The 18,346-nt window shown below is 38.3% G+C and overlaps 1 long non-coding RNA gene and 1 pseudogene across 2 annotated transcripts in view; both read right to left on the bottom strand.

Annotated features, from left to right (window-relative positions):
• Positions 1-10,595, bottom strand: part of LOC309958855 (ferritin light chain-like) — a 28,751-nt pseudogene extending 18,156 nt beyond the window's left edge. The window contains exon 1 of the transcript in view: positions 10,567-10,595. The product of the transcript in view is annotated as a ferritin light chain-like (transcript). The remainder of the gene's footprint in view (positions 1-10,566) is intronic.
• Positions 10,596-13,509: 2,914 nt separating this feature from the next.
• Positions 13,510-18,346, bottom strand: part of LOC309960009 — an 84,793-nt gene continuing 79,956 nt past the window's right edge. The window contains exon 4 of the long non-coding RNA XR_014326109.1: positions 13,510-13,741. This is a non-coding gene — a long non-coding RNA (uncharacterized lncRNA). The remainder of the gene's footprint in view (positions 13,742-18,346) is intronic.

Raw genomic sequence — 18,346 nt, 5'->3', positions numbered from 1 at the left:
TCTTTTCCAAATAGCCCATTACAGAGTACTGAATGGAGTTCCCTGGGCTAATAAGAAGAGCAGGTTCTTACTAGTTATCTATTTTATGTATAGTAGTGTGTATATTTCAGTCCCAATCTCCCAATTTAGCCTCCCCGCCACAATCCCCTGGTAACCCTAAGTTTGTTTTCTACATCCGTGCCTCTACTTCTAAAACCTGTCTATTTTAACCAACTACCACTCATTGCTTACTGTCTCTGGCTTCATGTACTTGATAATAAATCTCCTTCTTGTTCTATCCTGGATGACATGTTCCAAGGACTGAGATAATATCTTATTCTACATAATTTGTCCTTGATATTGTCTATCTTGGGGTCTTCATCTATGTCCCAAAGAAGACAGTCACTCTGTCTTCTAGTACTACTATTAATACCACATTTTATGGCATGAAGTTGACCCAATGCACTGAACTATCCCTTTAGAAGCTGTATGCAACCTGTCACTGGGTTTTAGCACAGGGGTAGAACTCAGATTAGTGATCATATATAAACAAATCTACTTGACCAGAAACTTTTTGTCTCACCATTTATTACACAAGTAACTTCTGTCTTTGCATCTATGATGTAAATATTTTTAATCTCCTAAATTATCTGAAAAATTATTTAGAGCTTCCATTTCAGTAGGCATTGGAATTGCTGTGTTATGACTATTTCATTATTTTATTTCCAAGTGTTAAATTAGGCTTCAAGCTTTGGCCAAGAGTAGACAGGAAAGGGTTTCAAAGAAATGAAGAGTGGGAAAAACTTCTGATGCAAGGGAGACTTAATAAAGATTTGATTTTGAATCAATAATTTATAATAAAAGTTTGAGTTTGAATCAATAATTTATGTCATTGCAAAATAGCTCCCTGGTAAAATTCCATTCTTTGGTAATCATTAAGTACAGAAATTAACAATCAAAGTATGCAGTGACCTTCTTCATTTTCTAAAAACAAACCTATATCTAGATGAGAGGAGAATTCATCTCATAACTCAGGCTCTGGACTTACGACTCCAAGTTCTGTCTTCTTTCAACCATACCTGCTGTTTCTGTCTAACTTCTTGAGCATGAGGTAATGGTGTCAGCTTTCATCCCCTTCCTCAGTATATAGCTTGGTGAGTATGAGTAAGGGATCTAAAACTTGAGAACCTGGGTTCAAATCTTGACTCTAAAATTTACTTGTTGAGTACTCTTGAGCATGTTATCTGTTTTTGCCTCAGTTTTCTCATCTATAAAATAGAGATACCATTACTTCTCTCAGGGGGTTGCAATGAAGGTGAAAGAGAAAATTCATACAATGCAAGAATTTATCAGTTCTTGGAACACAATAAATACTGAAAAATAATGTTAGCCATTATCAAGGCCCCCTCATTTTATGGATAATATAGATTAGTTTATATAGGTCTAATATTTACATATGCATAAACATTTTGTACCTATGTGTGTGTATACGTTCTTCTTAGAAACTGAGCAGTCAACATTCACATCTAAAAATCTGTGCTCTGTAGATATCCTGTGTACAGACACAGTGCTATAGTTATCTATTGCTACATAATAAAGAAGTCCAAACTTAGTGGTGAAATAAACAAAAGTTTTAATATGTGCCCAGATTTTGTGGGTCAGCAATTCAAACAGTACACAGAGGAGATGGCTTGTCTCTACTCCATGACTGATGTCTGGAACCTCAGCTCATGAGGATTCGGATGGCTGGAGCTGGAATCATCTAGATAATTTTAATTCACATGTCTGGCCCTTGAAGACTGGGCCCAACAAGAACTGTTGACTGGAGTGCCTATAGATGGCTGCCCAGGTGGCTTGGACTTCTCATAACGTGGTAGTTAGGATTCAAGATAGAGTATCCCAAGAGAATGAGTGTCCAGGGTTGAAGCATTCCACGAGAATCATGCAAAAGCTGCATGACCTTTTATGACCTAGTCTTAGATGTTACATAGCATCACTTTCATTATATACTATTGCAGGCGTTGGAGACCTTTTTCCATAAAGTGTCAGACAGTCAATATTTTAGGCTTTACAAGCCATACAGTCTCTTTTGCAACTACTTAGCTCTGCTGCTGTGATGTGAAAACAGACACAAACAATACATATACTAAGGAACATGGCTGTGTTCCAATAAAGCTTCATTTATAAAAGCTGGTAGAGGCCTAGACTTGGCCCACCAGCCATAATTTACTGACCCCTGCTCTATTGTTTGAAGCCATGGAAAGCCTGCCTAAATTCAAGGGAAAACACCCACATCTGGATGCGAAGAATGGCAGTGAATCTGAGACCCTGTATTAAAACCACTACATATGGGATATTTATAAGAGGATCTGTCTGCATACCTTGTTTCTCCCATGTATGGTGGGTATGAGGTATTGGGACATCTTACATCTCTGTAAGCCTGGGTCAGGGTCAAAGTTGGAATCTGAACTCAATGACCTTGATTTCTGGAATAATCGGTAACTCTAATTATGATTTGCTTACACTCCTTACCCCAATAAATATACCACAAAAGATAGATTTCAAGTAAACAATTGCTTTATGGCAAATTTTTATCAAGTCTCCATTGACTGAATTATTCCATTTTGGTTGGAAAGCATGAGCTTTTTTCTTTCCTAAAGAGATCTGCAACTTTTCAGATGTGGCATTTCATTCTACTGAGAGGATGATGTAGGTTTTTATAAACGGAAAAAGCAGGGCAGGCTGAGTTCACTCAGATCGTACTAGTGCTTAAAGGAATAACCGAAACTGGAACACAGGCTTCCAGGTTTTCCTGTCCTGTGCTCTTTCCGGTAGGTGCCATTGTCTGCTGGGTCTGGCAGTAATAATTTCTGACCTTTACCTCTCTATGCTCTTGTGAAGTGGTTTGGGGCTTTGTTAGCTTTCTTATGAGTTTGTACTAAATTGTGTCCATAAAGTAGGCTGAATTCCTCAGGGAAGGATGATAGCTGTTACTGTGTTATTACTGCAAATGTTGTGTTGGTTACCTTTTTTTCTTTTCTTTTGTCCAGTTGTATCCTGAACTTAAAAGTTATATTATCCGAAATGAAAGATGTGCATCTGGTAGAAAAGACTAATTTAAGGGATGAAAATTCCTGATGATTGCTTCAGTCAACCCTTAATACACACTGAGCTTCATTAGTAAATAGACAACTCTCAGACCATTCCCTTGGAAGAGGTCGCATAATCAGGCTTTGTGTTGATTTCGCATTCTGTTCGGTAGAGACAGAACAAATTAGAATAATTAGCTGGTACAGGAAAGCACAAAGAACTTTCTTCTGTTTTTGTGATGCATCCCATAATAAGGGTTGAAAATGAGACTGGAGGTAAGAACGTGAAACTCAGAAGAGCAAAGGAGAGAGGATATTGTTTCTTTGAAAATATTCTTTCAGTGTTGGCCCAGAAGAAATATGAAGCTGAGGAAATTTCTTTTTAATGATGATTTTTGTGTTGATGATGTGAGTGTGGAATTAGTAAGAATCAGGAAGCAAGCATCCTTTTCCACCAAGGACTTGGGAGCAAATGAAGCCATAAATACTCCCTGTTCTTGGAAACCCTTTTGGAGCAGTAATCAGAGAAGGGTAAAGGCAAAGCCTCAGGGCAGAGGTGTTCAGAGCAAAGGGATAGGAGGAGAACAAAAGGAGAGTGGATATGTTTAGAGCTGTCATTTTGAAATTTACCTGCTTCTGATTCAGTGCTGCTTTGCTGCTCTGTTGGTCCAGTGGAAATCCTCAAAGCAGGAGCAGCCGTATTTTAAAATAATAAGGTTAGAACAAATGACTTTAATCCAGTTCTCTTTAGCTCAAAAGCACAGAGGAGAGTGTGAGGAAAGAGTGAGGCCACAAGGAATTGTTCACTGGGTACCTTTTCCCCAAACCTCACTAACTGGGAGAAACTGACCACTGGATTATGTGCCTTGAAGGAAAGCAAATATGTTGAAAGCAAACAGTGTGGAGCTTGTTTAGAAAGCAAGCTGTATCATTTGGTCACCTGCTGATGATAATAGCATTGGCTGAGACCTGACCATTTACAATGAAGGCACTTCTGTAGGTAATAAGTTCCAGGAGGGCCCGAACTGAGTATGTCTGTTTCAGCATTTAGCATGGTCTAGCATCTGAGAGGCCGGTACATTATTGGCATATAGTAGACTTAAAAATGAATATTTGTGGATTGTCTGAATGAGTGGATGTGTGTGATTCATATCCTATTTGCAGGTCCTATGCCCTACAGTGGATTTTCAACCTCAGGTTGTGAAAGTATTTATGACGGGGATTGGCATTGTTCCCTATCTAATGGATAAAGATTACACATGAAAGGACTTTACATTGACATCCCAACAGCCTCATAGGAATTACTTAACAAAAAAATAAAATTGGATTCTGTATAATTTCTAATTTGTAAGCTGGCCAGAACACTGGTATTTCAGCCAGTCCTCTGGTAGTTCCGATGACGTTCCCATGATCACCCAGGCATAATCAGAATGGCTTTAGGATTTGGGAGCCAAAATGTTTCTCAGTATTTATGGCATTGCTAGTCCATTTAAGAAAATGGAGTATTGAAAAAATAGCTTCAGACACAATATGGCATTTTATGATTTAGCATGAAATCTGAGAAATATAGAGGTTATCGGAAGCCTGCAATGGTAACGTTTCCTCTGCTATTGAAGTTATTGTCTTTAAACAAAGCTTCTACATCACTAATGCTATATATATATATATTTTTATGATATTCAGGTTAATTTCCTATTCTCTCTAAGGAAGTAATTGGTTGGTTGGTATGGGAGATGGTGTGGCTTCCAAAGGTGAAAAGTATTATTTTGTTGTAATTTCCAGCTACCTAAGGATGGGAGAGGCCCAGGACACTGCAGTCAGTATATTATGTGGAGCAGGTTATATTGTGGTTTATTTATGAACTTTTACATGTTTATTTTCTATGCAAGTTTGTGTGCTCCTTTTTGAGTTTTGGTAGATAAGTGTTTTGTAACTTTGGAATACTTGGAGTTTATATATATATATATATATATATATATATATATATATATAAGAAACATATATATATATATAAAACATATATATATATAAAACATATATATATATAAATGTAGTAGTTAAAGCCGTGGAGAGTGTACTAGTCTACCTAGGTTCAAATTCTGGCTTTACCCTATGACTTCCCTGTGGCTTCCTCTGCTCACCTATTAAAATGGAGGATAATAAGACTGCTGTGGTGAGTTACATACTAAGTGCTATTTAAGCATTTGCTATAATGATCATGTATACTCGAAGGCAAGGAACTTGCCCCTTGATCGTCTCTGTATTCCTAGTGCTTAAGAATTCCTAGTGCTTTCCTAGTGCATTGTCTTAGGATAGAGATAGCTCAGTACAGTTCTTCTCACTATAAAGTACTGTTACGTTGAAAGTCTTTGCTTGTGTACTAATAATCTATGACATATCTGCTGAGGACAAAGAAAGGAATAGTTTTAAAACTGCAATGGATAACAAAAGATTGTATGATATAATGCCTTTATTATGTAATTATAAAACTAACAAATGATCATGGTAGAAAATTTGAAAAACTCCTAGACAAAAGAGAGATCAACAACATTTGGAGTAACTTTCAGAGTGTAGAGCTGTCCATGAATATTAGTGCTTTCATATTTTCCAGGACTTTCAGTACACTCTGCTTCTTAAGAGTCTATTCATGATATTTTACTTTAATGATGTTTTCATCATGGGGACACACACACACAGAAATCTGTTAAAGAAAAAGAAAGACATGTAAATCACTGATGTTTCAGATAGCCACATGAAATAAAGTGAGAAAGGTCAACAAGCTGAAAGGATGTGGAGTAGCATCTCCTTAATTGCTTACATAATTCTGATAATTACCTCTTTGTGGATAAAGTAATTAATGGGGAATCTAATTTAAGAAAAAGATATGAACTGCAAGCCTTCTCGAAGCCAAGTATTTCTTTCCACAAAAGGTTACTTTCCACGGCCATTCTTCCTTATTACCAGACAGGGAAAGAGTATTGTATGGCAAAGGATCTTCCTGAAGGAGGGTGCTTCCCACACTGATTGTCATAAGTGACTTCGGGATTACTGTTGCTGTATTACCAAAATCTTAAACTAGGATATTTTTGACAAATTTGGTCCTTAGTTAATTTTTAGAGCTACAAACTGTCAGATGGCTCTGAAATAACAATTGTCTGGCTATTCTTCAGGGTGATCACAATATGGAAATGACCTTGAGGTATCACTAAAAAGCAGGAAGGTGTGAGTCTTCCTTTGGTTCCAGAGTGAAATGCGAGTTGGAGTTGGAGTTGGAAAAGAGGCCCACAACCAAGTGATAGAGAAGGAAATGTGAGGTCGTTAGAGAAAAACCAGGTTGAAGTTAAGGGGAAGAGGCATGAGGAAATGGTCAACTGTTACAGTATTACAAAATCATCAAGAAGCATATCCATGAATGTGGTTTGTATTGCAATCTGCTGAAAAAGAGACAAATACCCTGGCCTGGCCTGCATGGAGATTATATTTTATTGATTCTGATAATAGATTATTGTTGATAAGGGCCTCCTATAAATTATAACCATGCAAAGGCAGCAAGATAATGTTTTTTCCTTTATGTATGTGTTTCTCATTCCTACTCACTTCTCTCTTAGGGGAGGAGAAAATCACACACACACAAAAATGTCAATTCTCAGCTATTCATTTTCAATATAATTTTTTTCCCAAATTCCAGTGGAGGCAATAGGTTAACTGTTAAGATTTGTAAGCCTCAAAAAGCTAGATTTTTACAAAGTGTAGCCAAATTTTATTCTATAAATAATAGCTTTGCAAATAATATATGGAGATGCAAAGTTGGAAAAAGCTGGTTTTTCTTCCGTGAATGGCTTCACTGTGCTGGGAGAAGAGGCACAGAAGAAATCAAAGTAATTAAACATGGGGTGAGTTTTCCTGATAGGGGACTCTAGTGCTTTAAAACAGACTAGATAATCCTAGGGATAATCTGAGGGTAGAACAGACCAATGCCTCATTTCCAATCTGGTACCCTGGAAGAAAACAGTGTATTTTCTTTAAGGTCTTGAGAGGTTTTTCTTCTGCTTTGTTTTGGTTTTGGTTCATTTTGTAATCAACCTTATTAAGGTATCATTTACATAAAATAAAATGCAGACATTTTTAGTCAACGGCTCAGTGACTTTTAATTAATGTATACATTTGTATAACTAGCACCCCATAAAGATAGATAACAATTCTAAAACCCTAGAAAGTTTCCTCCTAGGCTTTTGCAAAAGTATCCCCATCTCCCACCCCAAGGCCACCACGGATCTGTTTTTTATCTTTAGAGATGACTTTTGCCCAGTTTACAATTTCATGTAAGTTGAATAATACAGTGGGTGCCCTTCTGATCTGGCTTCACTTGCTCAGCATATGGTTTTTGAGATTCATTCATGTTGGGATGTTTTAAACCAGGACTTTAGCCTGGGTGGCTGATGTTGTCTGAAGGCACCTATAGGTACATCTGAGTCTCTGGCATTGTCACTGTCTGTTCTTGGCTCAGTATTTTCAACTTTCTAAGAAGCACAAGGTTGAAGTAAGGAAGATCATTGTCAGTATAATGGAGGTGAAGTGGGTTCTGTTATATAATATTCTCAGCAAAAATTGACCTGCTTGGAATCATTGTGTTGATAATGGACAAGGATACTCCTCCTCCAAAAACCTTGATACTATAAAACTTCTAAAGGACGCTGTCCTAGGACTCTTTTAATTTTCATGTTTTGGGAAACATTTCTGGAGAATTCAAATGCTCGCAACCTGAAAGAAACAATTATTCACCTGAAAGCTGACTCTGCTAAAGTTGAGTTGTCTGACCTTTACATGCTGATAGAAGCCAAACAGTCTTGCAAAACAATGCTCTCTTGTTGGATATAAGCATATAGATTGTTTAAGATGGACGTGTATATGCAGTAAAGTGAAAAAGCAAAGAATCTTTGAGTTTCCCTTGCTGGATTTTTTTATTTTGTCATTTAAGTTTCTATAGCATATGCTAATAATTCAGGGAAACCTCAGGTTAGTTTTAGGTCCACTCTACATAAATTATGAAGTATTCCATATCCACCTTTTTTCTACCTTCCTTCTTTTCTTCCATCTTTCCTTTCTAACTTCTTATAATCGATTATACTTAATCCTGCATTTGCTGAGGTGGCAATTAGTGTAGGAAAATACTGTGAACTTTTGCTGTTCAGAATGCATGTTGACCAAATTCTATATTGAGAAAAGGTCTGAATTTACCCAGAGTAACCCTTTCTGAGCGTCTTTGAATAAAGGGCATAGAAACTGGGCTATATATAATATCCTGACAGGCATGTAGAACTCATATCAATTGCCCTAAAGAGCTTACCTAGCGTAGATGCATATGAATGCATTTAATAATTGCTTTATTGGCAGCAGTGCCAACCTACACAGTCTGTTTGGTTTTATATCATTCTCATTACCTGCTGTTTACCACTGTATACATTGCTAATGGTGTGGTTTCTATGGCTTGTGAATTTCACGGCCAAATAATATGTAATTTATTGCACACTTCAGTGTAGAAGATGAAGACTCCATAACTTTTCCTGTGCTCTTTGCCCCTTTAGAATGTATTACACTGAGATCAGGCAAAGTAATAAATTTATTTCAAATGTGCGTGATAGCTAAACATCAATTAGGACTGATGGGCAATATTTCTGCTTCCAGCAACATAACAGTTTTTAAAGACTAAGCCATTGAACGTGGAGTTACTGAACATGGGACTCAGTTCACTGGGATCCTTCTTAGAAAACTAAAGGAAAACTTGGATTGGATTTGTGTGGTTTATTCAAGTAGTAACTAATCACCTACATCTTGGTGAACTTAATTTGTCACAATTGTTTGGTATTTTATTAACTCTCTTCCCCTTCTTCCCCGACTCTCACGAGAACGGATCATGAGTATCTTAAAACATACTAAGTCGTCTTCCATCCCTGTTTATCTAACTACAAAAGCACACTTTCCTTATCCAATGTAACTTACTGTCTTTTAGAGTGGCTGGGGTTTTAATTCTCTACAAAATTAAAACCAGCAAAGAGAAACATTTTCAAGGAGCCACCACATTGTAGCGCTTTAGAAAGACGACTTTAGAATTAAGGGCAACTATATCATTTTATAGCTAAAGCACCTGAGGCCTAAAGTAGGCAGGTAACCATCGAGGTCAGGGAAAGGGGGTGAAGATCAGGTTTCCAGAAAGAGTCTAGAGGGACTCAATCTGAGCAGGTCAAAAACTGAAAGGAGGCCACGAATGTTCTGGGAAGGCTGGCATCTGGCCTCAAGTGTGGGATTCAGATGGGGAGTGGGTCCTGGGGGAACTGAGCTTCTGCAGTAGGCAGAGAAGTCCACCTCATCTCCGGAAAGTGCCACTGACATCAGGGAGTTGAGGGGAAAGAGCAATGAGTTCCAGTCCACCTGAGAAAGCAGGCCAGTCTGATTAACTCTGAATTTAGGCTTATTTCAGATACTTCTTGAGAAAGAACTTGGACAAGAGCAAGTCCCCCGCAGCCTCTTTTAAATCCATGCCCAGTATTTTCTGGTGGAGCTGCTTAAACCCTCCAAGTGACTCCAGTATTTTAATTTCACTCTACATTTAATTCCGACAGTTCTATGATTGATTATTTAATGGGCAAATGAGTAGGGTCACAAAAGAGTGTGAATGTATTTTACAGGATGAGGATGGGCGGAGTGGAGCAGTCTGGAACGGGACACCAATAAAAAGGGATCTTGGTAAAGAAGAACGTCTATTAGAAATGGAGAGGAATTCGCAAGGAAATTAGTGCCCGACACCACGCCCTTCTCTCTGCATGTTTAGAAGCTAGTTTCTAATTTTATTTTCATAGGAGATGTGCCTGTGATGAATTCTCTTTTACCTCCACACCATTTACCACATGGACATATTGTGAAGTTTGTGTGAGAGAAAGCAAGTATTAGAATTTGTCTTGCAAGCAGCTATAAGCACTGCCTGGAACAATCTAGGGTAGAAGGAAAAGGAAAGGAAGGTGGAAACAAAGGAGAAAGACAGCTAATGATGCTGGAGTCTCTCGCTGGGATTTGTGGTATCTCTTTTTGAAACTAAGTACAGAAAGTCAGAACTTGACTGATTGTTTCTTGATCACTGTTTGTTTTCATTTTTGCTTTTTTCTTGCTCTCTCATCAGTTATTCCAGCCAGTGCCATGTCATTTTCAGTTTCAGTAAGCATGCCTGTCTTGTTTCCATTTGCATTATTCATGCAAACGTTGATTGAACTGATGACCCCGAGTTATCAAGGAAACATTAGATACACCAGTGGATACATTTCTTAATTTTAGAAAAACATTACCGAGTGAAGGTTAAAATAACTCCTCTTCAATTTGTCATTTTAAAAAATCTTCTCCTAACATACAATACCTCATTGCCTAACAATGCCAGATAAATGAAGAATTCCTATGTATTCTTGAATGCAGGCTAGTCTGTATATTTTTTGGCAGGTATGACCGTTACCGAGGGTAACGGCCTGGTTTGCCGGCCATGTCCTGTCTCCTAGATAGTTGTAGTTTCTGTTGTCTTTCATTTGGTCCATTGGATATCAGAGGTGAATTGATAAAACTATACTTCCCTTTACACTTAGTTTTTTGTTTTGTTTTGTTTTACTTGAAGTATAGTTGATTGACAATGTTGTGTTTCAGGTGTACAGCCAAGTGATTCCGATATATGTATTTCTTCTTCAGATCCTTTTCCATTATAGGTTATTACAAGGTATTGAATATAGTTAGTTGCCTGTGCTATACAGTAGGACCTCGTAGTCTATCTACTTTATATATACACTTACTTTGTGTGATCCACGCTGGTCAGACCACATGATTATTTTCACTTCTGATATAATTTTTTCAGGTCCAACCTCAAATCTTTGATAAGAAGATATTTTTTAGCATGTGTGTGCTCTAAATCCAACAGTAGTTATTAGAGATATGGTTTTGCATTAGGTATTCTTCACTTTTTTGTTCTCGGCCAACCAACTGAAAACTAGCGTTTATTTTCTGGTTGGTTTGCTAGATGTTTATGACTATAATAAAAGTCTTACATTTTGTCTCATATCTTAAAACACAATCTGAATTAGCAATGGGTATTGTGCTATACATAGGGCCTGTGATATAAATATTGTATCTAATTTCAAAAACATATAGCCTAGAAGGGAACACAGACACCTAAGCAGCAATTATGGCAACTGCATTTGTTTACTAAGTGAAATAGTACTGAGATGGATAAAGTGCTAGCAAGCCTTGAAGAGGCAAATCAGTTTCAAAAACAGATGCGCAGTTCTTTAAAAATCTTTTTAACATTTTTCCATCTACATGTAGAATATAACTTAGCATAAAAACGGTACGGGTTTTAAGTAATGTAGCATTTTGACATCCTCATAATGAAATTAAATCCAGAAGGAGGTTTCTCTCCATGATCTCTTGAAATGGTCCTTGATCATCCACAATATTTCCCATCAACACAAAGGTGTTACCAAGGGCAGGAAACTCCAGCATTATTAAAGTTTCATAAAGCAAAGTCAATTTTAAGAATATAATGTCCCCAAACTGATAAAGGTCTTGACAGAAAATTTCAAGGGAAGCATAAATTATTTTTTGTTTGTCAGAGGGCAAAAATATTTAGGTTGAGTTAATGAATGGTAGAGTTTTTGAGTGGAGAGTGTCCTTAAAATATTATGTAGATCTGTACTGTCAACAGATGCTAGCCACATGGCATTATTTATATTTAAACAAATTTAAAAATAAGATTAAAAATTCAGTTCCTCAGTTGCATTTGCCATATTTCAAAGATGTTTATTAGCTCCATGTAGCTATTGAATACTGCATTGCATGGTACAGATATAGAATATTTTCATTATCACCAAAAATTCTATTGAGCAAAACTAAAATTATACCCAGATATTCACAGAGAAGGCAACCAAGTCTCAAGGAAATAATATAACTTCCCCAAGATCACACAGCTGTGTTTTTAAAGAAAAAGAAAACGACACAAAGGAAGTAGTAACAGAGGCATTAACGAAACCCAGTAAGTTTGTGGGGCAGTCAAAGTAGGGTTTAAAAGTGCATACTTAGCTGTTAGCAGGGTTGAAGCTCTTGATGGTTGGTAAGATCTACCTGCCTGAATTTGGACATTAGCATTTTATGCAATGAATTAAAATCAAAAAATCCTTTCAGTGAATGGCTGCCAGCTCCATAGTTTTAGCCACTGCCGTGCTTCCAGGTTATGTTTATCATTTTCATGTACAGGGCACCACTGTGAGATGTGATGGTTTATCTGACCCCAGAGAAATCAAGAAATCTTGTGGGGGTTATGGCTATATTTGAAAAGGTTGATTTTTAAATGCATCATGCAGACTGGCCGTGTTGTAAAAGGGATTCCTGCCATCAAATAATCAAAATGTAAACTCTCTTCTTACCTTGCAAAAGTCAAAGATAGTCCCTGCATCTTTATTATTTCGTTGAAATCCAAATATTATTTTTCCATTCTCTAACTTGTTTTCCTCACAGTGTGATCAACTATTGCCAAGGAAGGAAAGGTTAGATTTATCAGTCAAAGTTTGCTAAAGGTCCCCTAGGTAACTGAACCCTCAGGAGAAACAATCGTCATGTATTCTTTTTCTGTTGTTTCAGTATCTTCGTAGAGTCATTTCAATATGTTTGGTTCTGTAGCAGAGGTTCTGTGAAGTGCTTATCTTCCTCTGAGGTCCAGAAAGCCTGCGAGTCTGTGGGTAAAGATGGGTAAGGAGAGAGAGGGAAGGAGGCTAGATAGAGGCTCAGTGCTGAGATAAGGACAGTGTTCTAAAGCCTCCTGGGGGTGAGGCTGGGGTGCACAAACACCCACGACTAATCTAGACAGAAACTGAATAATCAAGGGGACGACCAGTGTGAAGTCATGTGGTCACCTCTCCCTCTAGAAATAAACATTGCCCTCAGTAAGTCTCCCCCCTGCCCCAGAAGAGCATTAGGAAGGTCTGGAGAGGGGGATTATTGGCAGAAATGGGAAAAGCAGGTTGAAGGGATTAGCCTGGAGCAGAGAGCCCAAGAAACCCAAGCCAGTAGATGGAAGGCAGACTTTTCCTGGAAGTCTCCAAGCCCAAGTCAAGTTCTGGGACCACCAAGTACAAGTCAAAGAGTGCTCATTTAACCCCTTTGGGCCCCCACGGGAGTGGAGGAAGACTGGACAGAGAGGGAGAAGGGGCCATTGAAGGTACAGTATTTACTATGGGATTTAACTCCTCAAAGGCCTCCCAGTAGCTTCAGATCTGCTCAAGAATCCTTCATGTCCTGCTGGTTTGCAGCGAGTGGCTCACAGATTCAAGGCCTCCTCTGCCAGATGGAGAACTATTTCAAACATCCCGCCTCTATTTTGTACTGTAGCGATGGAGACAGGAAACCTGACCCCATTTTCAGGTTCTAAAGAGAAATTCTAAGTACCTGAAAGACTGAGGAACATGGTGGCTTTTATTTAAGATGTGGAGATACAGAGCACATACCTGGACTTGGGCCTGCAGCAGCACCGGATTGCACCAAGAGTTCCCTTTATTTTCTCTCGCATCTCTGTTCCTCCTTTTTTCTCTGCTGGATTAGCCATGGGGACTCCAAGTTCTTCATTGTGTGGTCCTGGTACCAAGATTCTCCTGGGAATTATAAAGCTATTCACCTGCTACATCGAGCACTTCTTATTTTTTCCCCAGCAACGTAAGTCATCCTTAAGAAGGGTCAGGGTGCTAGCTCTTAAATATATATTAGTCATCCCTTTGTACATTAAATTCTCTTTCTTGGAGACTGCTCCTGACATGGTGTTCACCGTGCTCTCAGCTGGCCTCCTGAAGTTCTGCCCTGCCTTCCCCACCAGGTACAGTTCAGGAGCTGCCTACCTCAGGGTGATAGGTTATCTTCTAGTTGCTTTATTCCTTTCCCTTTTACATTTAGAGAGTATAATTGGAATACATAAACTTCTCTGTGACCACAGCTTTATTTGCAACCCACAGGTTTTGTTATGGCATGTTTTCATTATCATTCAATTAATAAAATTCTAATTCCCATTGCAACTTTATCTTTGACCTACATAATGATCAGAAGTATGTCTTTAATATCCAACTATTTGCTAAAATATTGGTTATATAGTTTTAAATTTCTTGATTATTCGGAGTCTTGTTTTATAACCAGAATATAGTCAATTTTATAAATGTGCCACGTGCACCTAAAAATTTCTGCGGGATATATATATTCCATCATTGTTGGTACAGTGTTTTATATAAATTTAGGCCAAAGTTTTTAATGATGGTATTCAGATCTTCTATAATCTGCTGATTTATTGTTGTGGTTCTATGTTACTGATCTAGGTAATTCAGATTTTTCTATTTCTACTTAGATTTTTGGAATTTCCCTTCATATATTGCATTGAAGTTTAGATTTATAATATATTCCTTGTAAAGTAACAGTGGGTTTTATTATCCTGCATTATCGCCAGTGATACTTTTTGCTTTCAAATCTATGTTAACATTAAAAAATCTTCTTCAATTTTGCTTATTGTTGTTATGACATAATTGTTGAATCCTTTCATTTTGAATCTGACTCTTGTCTCTTGTAGGTGGCATAGAATTAGGTTTTTTGTTTGTTTCAATAATCCTTGTCATTTGAGTATTTACAGTTAATGTATTTTCTTACAGACCGTTTACTCCTTGTTTACTATTTGTCCCACCTTGTTATGTTCCTTTTGCTCTTCTTTCTTCCTTTGAGATTTCTTCAAATTCCGTTTTGCCTTGTATTAGCTTGTTATTTTTATATAAGTAGCAGTTACACATGTACCATGACTTATTAGCTCTTTTACTGCTTCTTAGGCAATGCTGAAATCTTAAATTTCTTTTACTATATTTTCCTCTTCCATTTGTTTTAATGCATTCTAATTTTTGATATATTTTATTATTACCCTTTTGTGTTGTTAGATTTTATTTAGGTTTATCCACTTATTTATCCTTTCTGTTATACATAATTCTTTATAAAGTCCTTATTTTCATCTGTGATAATCTTCCTTCTGCCTGCAGGTCTCCCTTTATAATTTAATTCAGTCAGTTCTGATGAGAAAATATTTTCTAAATTTTGTTTGTCTGCAAATTTCCTTATTGCATCTCTCCTTCCAAACAACAATTTCTCTGCCTCTAGAATTCCCAATGGGCAGCTCTTTTCTTTAGCACTTAAAAATGTTATTCCATTATTTTCTAGTATCCATTCAGTTTCGCTGAGAAGTAAACTGTAATCTTAATCCTATTGTTCCTTTGAAAGTAATCTCTCTCTTTTTCGTCGGGCTGCTTTTAAGATGTCATGTTTTTCTTTGCTGTTCATGAATTGTACTGTGGTGATCTTAGGTGTGGTTTTCTTTGTATTTGTTCTTTTTTTTTTAGTGCTTGTTGAATTTAAGGCTCCATAGATTCCTTTTAGTTTTAGAGAACTCTCAGCTGTTAATATTTCTGAAATATTGTTTTCATCCCAATCTCTCTCTCCTTTTTTCTTTGGACTCCAGTTTACACATATGATAAAAATGTTTACTGTGGCCCATATGTCTCAAATGCGCGTATGTGTACTTTTTATTCTTTTCGTTTCCCGTGCTTTAGTCTTTATATTGTTACTACTCTCTATCTTCCAGTTCACTTACCTCTCTTTACCTGTGTCCAATCCACTACCGAGTTTTAAATTTCGTATAATTTTTAACTCTATCAGCTCAACTTCAATCAGTTTCTAGTTTCTAGTTGTCAAGTTAAATTCTTCACCTTGTCATCTATTTTCTTGAACTTGATAATATTTACCAAAATATGTATGAAATTTAATGTTTAGGTCATCTATGATTCTGATTCTGTTTTGTTTTTTATTCTAATTCTCCTTTTCTTGGTAGTCTTGGTGGTTCTTCAGTGAATACCAGATTTGGGATATGACAAGTTGTAGAGAATCTGAATGACATTACAGTTGCCCTTTGGACAACCTGGGTTTGAACTGCACAGATCCACTTATACATGGATTTTTTTTTCAATAAGTAATACAGTACTACATGAGCTGTGGTTGGTTGAATCCTCAGATTCAGAACCACAGATAAGAAGGGCCGACCATAAAGTTGTATGTGGATTTTTGACTGCACAGGGAATCAGCGGCTCTAAATACTACATTGTTCCAGGGTCAACTGTATTTTCTTGAGGAGAGAATTTCCTATTCTTAGGTAGGGGAAGATCACCTCAGTCACCTGGACCAACTTCATACTCATTTTCCTTCTTTATAAGGTTCAATGTAGATGTTGCATCAACCTTCCTAACACACAGACACACAGACAGACAGACAGACACACACACACACACACACATATGTAGAGACTTCCAGTGTCCTAATTCGTATCATTAGTTTTCCATTGGGCCACAAATCTTTCATAGGTTCTGAACCCCAATTTTGTCTCTTCAGCATTATGAGCCAACTAAGTCTTTGCTTTGACTTCAGTTAGCTTTTGTTTGACTTCTTAGCATCTTGTCTTGTCTACCTTTTATACATGGAAAATACTGCAAGGGAACACTGTTGCTGAATGCAGCTCCGTTCTCTGAATCTTTACTCTCTCTGTGATTTTGGTCCTTAAAATTCTAGCTGCCTTGTTATTTCTCAATTCCAACTCTGGTTTCCTTAGTCCTATGACATTGTCCTACGTTCTACTGGCTTTTCTACCTCTTAGGAGCCACGTTTGGTTTCTCAGACTTTTGCTCTTCATCAGTAGTTTCTAAATGACTGGGCTAGAAACGCATGTGCAGAATATTGTTCTCACTTCAGTGAGTTTCTTTCTCTATTTTACTTTTCTAGGTCATGGTTACCTCAGTAGCTTTCTAACGCTCACAGTCAAATGTTGCTTATGATTTATCTGGCCTTTCTAGTATGTTTTCCTAAGGTAAACTGATATAGTTGGAAACAGAAGTTTGTACCCACCATTTAAAAAATTCTGTTTTGTCTTTCTATGAATTCTCTTTTTGTCCCATCTTCTGTCACTTTTTCCTACCCAAAATTCCCATTCTCACAGATAGATTATTTGAAGATTAAAAATTATTATTAAGCTAATACGTTAATTTTGAGAGGAATTAATTTTGCTTTGAACAAGAACACAGATTGGTGAATGGAATATGGAAGATTCCTTAAGACCTTTTTCATCTCTAAGAGTAGTATCCAACCATCAGTACCATCATAAGTTTGTCAACTATGGAAGAAAGCAGTCTTTATAAAATCAGCATTTTTTTTCTTTTTTTATTTTTTTGGGTGTCACCAGGACTTGCCTTAGACCACAACTCCTGGCAACACCAAATATAAATGAACCCTGTTACCCATGGGCGTTTACTTGGCTCTGCCACCCTAAGATTGGCCTCCTGGCTCCTTAACCCCAGGGGACTCTAAGCCCTGGGCCACATTCTTGAACCCAAGCCCTGCTCCTCTGTCAGTGGGCAGAATAGTCCTGATACCCCCTGGACCAGGGACTGGGCACATGGCCCACATCCGCCACCACACGGGTCAGGGCGAGAGGGAAGAAGGACCTTGACATTCTCTTCTGGTTTCCCTCTGGGGCTTGGAGTCAGATCCAGGCAAAGACCCCTCCCTTCCGTGTGGAGCTCCTGGCCCCTCATTTGCAGCGCCCAAAACCTGCCTCTGGGGAACCCCTCATTTTGCTCCTTTCTTTGGCTGAGGGTGCTCAGGAAGGAAGCACTGCTGAGACCCAGAATCCCAGGCCAGAAGATGCCCAACGAAGTAGGCTAGGCCAGCCCCAGGACATGATACCGGAACTCCCTCCTAAACAAGACTGAACTCATCACACAGATGGGGAAACTGAGGTCGAAGAGGGCAACGGCTTACTGGCGGAGCCTGGAGCAGAGTCTCTAATGGACACATTCCATGTTACCACCAAAACATGGGATTTCTAGAGTGCAGCTCAGCCCGTGCTGACCCCCCCTCTTAGCCTGGCCACCAAGGTCTCGCCTCCATAATCCCATCCCACGACACCCCCTTCCTGTGTCCCGCACAACAGCCGGATTAGACCCCTTGCCCTCAGGCTGTCGTTCACAGGGCTCCTTCTCTCCGAAGCTCCTTCTCCCACCTCTGCCTGCCCAAGTTCAACCAGCCTCTTTAGGGTCCGGCTCAATGCCAGCTCCTTCGTGAGCCACCCAGAGCCCTCATGCTCCTCTAACCTTCCGAGGTGCTTTGCCTCCACCCGCACACCCCGCACTCTG

This window comes from Leucopleurus acutus (genome assembly GCF_964270905.1).
Source record: "Leucopleurus acutus genome assembly, chromosome: 3".
NCBI lineage: Eukaryota > Metazoa > Chordata > Mammalia > Artiodactyla > Delphinidae > Leucopleurus > Leucopleurus acutus.
Note: the sequence above shows the minus strand (reverse complement) of the source record. Positions and strands in the feature narration are given on the sequence as shown.